The sequence below is a fragment of the Austrofundulus limnaeus genome, unplaced genomic scaffold, assembly GCF_001266775.1.
Source record: "Austrofundulus limnaeus strain Quisiro unplaced genomic scaffold, Austrofundulus_limnaeus-1.0 Scaffold335, whole genome shotgun sequence".
Lineage (NCBI taxonomy): Eukaryota > Metazoa > Chordata > Actinopteri > Cyprinodontiformes > Rivulidae > Austrofundulus > Austrofundulus limnaeus.
In genome coordinates this window covers 228434-232345 of record NW_013952737.1, presented here as the reverse complement: position 1 = coordinate 232345, position 3912 = coordinate 228434, and positions in this window count along the sequence as shown.

Here is a 3912-nt window from a genome sequence, read left to right as displayed (position 1 = left end):
TGACTGTGTAACTTTACAAATGGCACCCCATAACAGCCTCTCCAACCCTCCTGATTTTTATTATAAGCACATCGAACCCTTTTGAAGAGCTCTGGAGACTTAACATCCAGTTCGAAAACCATGCTGATGTGAAACAATCTTMATATCTTCATTTGAAACACTCCAGCAGATCAAATCTGAAGCGCTGGAGCAGCTGCAGACACAAAACGAGTTGAAGCTGGAAACAAAAATGGTCACGGTCAAGAATGCAGTTTTAGAGGCCGTCAACAGAAAAACAAGCAGGGAATTTAAAAAAAAACTCGCTGCTCAAAACACGAGCTCACATCCTGCTGGGTAGGTCATAAAAATTAAATTGTTTTTCTCACAGCTTTGAGACAAAACCCTGCAGGTCACATACCAACTGTTAGCCGTCTCCATCCCACAGATCATCCTGATCRCAAATCCAAAACCAGTTTTATTTTACAACCACTTTTGTGCAGTGCTTTTACTTTGAAGATGAGTGGGTATTTACATCATCAGTTTCCTGTGTTGACTAAAGAACTGCATAAGGACAGACCTCTGGTGTGGACCTGGAGGTTGAAGCATGTTCAGCTTTAATTAGTTACTTCATGCTTAAAACAAAGCTCATATGACATCATGACTGATGATGTAAAACAGAAACTCTAAATGAAAACAGGCCCATATATCTAAACATACAGAGAGAGCAGTGCCATCAGAAGCTCTGCTGCTCCAACTGTAAAAACAAAAAGGCCTCATTAAGATTTACACGTCCAGGAACAGAGTCAAGACTTTTGTTGTGAAATCTCACAAACACTGAGCTGTACTCTGGTGASGACTTCTGAAACGTTTTGGAGTATTTTGCTGTGATCGTCTTGCTGACAACCTTCACATCCACCTCAGATATAAAACATTTCACTGCATATCTTTATTTCTTTCTCTGGAGGAAAATAAAAACAATAATATTGTTTTATCTTGTTAATTTGATGTAGTGCAAAAACAATGCTTTTCGGCCCCAAAATAATTGTTAATGTTCATTATTTCCATTAGTTTTTATTGDTTGGTTTGACCTGTTTGAAGAAACTGGGAACCTCTCAGTCTTCATCATCACCATCTCAGCAGAGCAGAAGACACCTCTTATAATGTGTTAACCCATTCTCATTGGATTGACACAGTTTTCCACCCTTTTGCAAAACAGCTAAGCCTCCTACATGCTGCTAGCCTGGTTTAAACCAGACCCTGTCCTTCACTTTCCTTCTTACAAGGGTCTGGACTTGATGCATAGAGAATAGTTTCTTGCAGGAGGCGTGGCCTCTGCTGAAGTTTAAAATGATTGGATCAGTTGGCTGCGACGTATGTCGCTGTGACGGAGGCTAAGCTAAGAAGCTAACCGGAAATCGCGTGTGCTGTAAACAACCCTACTGAGAGGAGAAATATACCGAGCCGAACGAGACGACTGTAAATGAGAGCTGCTGCTTTGTCAGACAAATTTAATTTAATTTGAAAGTCTYATCAACAGACTGGCTTCATTCACTTCCTCCACTGCCGTATGTTAAACTAACTGGCAGACACTGCGTATAACATCGACATCATTAAAAGCTCCGCCTTCTGTTCTCTGATTGGCCCAGGTAAAATAAACTACAAGCTGACACTGCACAGAAAATTGACGTTCTGTTCTCTGATTGGCCCGGCTAAAAATCTGCCAGCGAAATYYATCTCAATGGGAGAAGTCCCAGACAGAGCAGTGAAGGGAAACTAGAATTGAGCGGAGCTGCATAGGAAGGCAAGGGCCAGGCTCACACGCTACTGCCGAACTGCCAAAATCGTGCCGAACTGTCGCAGTTTTATGACAAAAATTGCGTCACTTCTGTTCGCATTGTCAGCATTTTTTGTCACAAACCCTGGGTCGAACTTTTCACCCCCCCTCCACATAAGAACACATACGAACTGTATAGTGATTGGTCAGACGTTCGTGGGAGTTTTGTTTGTGATGAAGGCGCTCAGACGCTGCATTTTCTTCAAACATTCGCTTCAAAAAAAGAAAGAAAAAAAAGAAAAAAGCGATCGCTTCCAGAGCCGACTGTTGCACCAGGAAGCAGCGATTTAAAGATAGTCAATGGCCAAAAACTCATAAAAGAGGCTAAAACAGACATTTTTCACGGTGGAATCTGACTGATAAAAACTTTGGAGCTTAATCCAGGACCAGTTTATGGATAAACAACATGGAGTGAAGAGCCGCAGACTTTTTTTTCTTGCATTGCACTCCCCGKGGAAGGAATCCCATGCAGTGACCTACGCTGGAGCAGGAGGGGTTTCCCAGCAGCTCGGCTCGGGGTTTCTTGGGGGAACTATGAAAGGTCAGTGCGAAAACGAAAGCCGAACAACCACGTGACGGCGCGTCGACTGGTCGGCTGCCGAGCGATCATACTGCCAGCTTTAACACAGATGTCATTCAAGAAGTCCAAACTTAGCTGTCAGTATGAAGCACCTGTTTGAAACTTCTTCACAGAATTGTTCAATTTGCAATCAGTCTGCAGGACTGTGTTGTTCTCTTATACTCAAGTAATGTTGTGTTTTTTTCCCTCATCTGTCCTTGTGTGGTTTTTAGTTTTTCTGTAAGGGTTGCGCCTCCTCACGATGTCTTTACGAAGATGATCCTTGCTTTGTGCTGGGTCAGCTGCAGCATGACCCAGAGTACCTAAATTTATTATGTTCTTTCTTCTTCTGAATGGTTGTTCTGAACTGTGATTTCATTGTGCTCTGTACAATGACAATAAAGGTCTAATCTAATCTAATCTAATCTAATCTAATCTAATCTAATCTAATCTAATCTAATCTAATCTAATCTAATCTAATCTAATCTAAGAGTTGACGGCTGCATCAAACCAATCACTGAAAATTGTAAATATACAGTTTAAAGAGCTGATGACACGGTTTAATTTCATGTAAATTTGGAATAAAATGGTACAACATGTTAAAATAGATGGTTCTGTGAGGTTATAAGTCAAACAGACTTATTTTTGTGTGAATATCCAACGTTTTAGAAAGCTCCGCTGAGGAGTTGAAAAGTAAACAGAGATGCCATGTTGTGACGTTATCGGCTAAATGCTTCAATACATTATGCTTACGTAATGTATTTGAATTAAATAAAAACAATTTTCTAGTAAATTTGAAGCAATAATTTATAATTAAATTAAAAGATCTTGATATTGGAGGTTTAATAATAAGGTTTAGGACAGGGGTGCCCAAACATTTTCCCCGAGGTGGCCAAAATGTAAATCTATACATGGCTGCGGGCCAAATGCAGTAATATAATACATGAAATACAGATACTTTTTAAAGTAAAGTCCTTTATTTTTAACAATCAAGCTATGCAATGGCCCTCTTTTGTTTTAGTTTGTGCACTTGGAGAAAGTCTGCCATATGCTCAAGTAGCAAAGGCTCATGGGACACATCATAAATTGATAAAATATGAGTTTTCGTGGCCTTATAAAGTGTGAAAATCTACATGTGGCATTAAATCTGAACTAAATATCTCTTGTTGTCATTTCATGCTTCATGTTTAATCCTAACAAATCAAAGATAAAGTCAGCACCATGAATGAAAACTACTTTCACAACAGCCCTTTTATATAATCATTTGACCAATGGAAACACTGTGTTTCTACTTAAGATAACAGGTTACAACCTTGTAACTTTGGCAACTGTTGGTGGGCCAAATCAAATGGCTTGGCGGGCCAAATTGGTTTAATTAAATTAGCATAAATTACATTTATATTACAACAAATTGTTTATATGTAATTTACTGTATAATTAAACTGACTTTTCTAATAAATTTATAGTGATGTATTTATGATTGTAATATCTGCTTGATATTGTGGACAGAGAAGGAGATACTGACCCAACACCTCTTCAC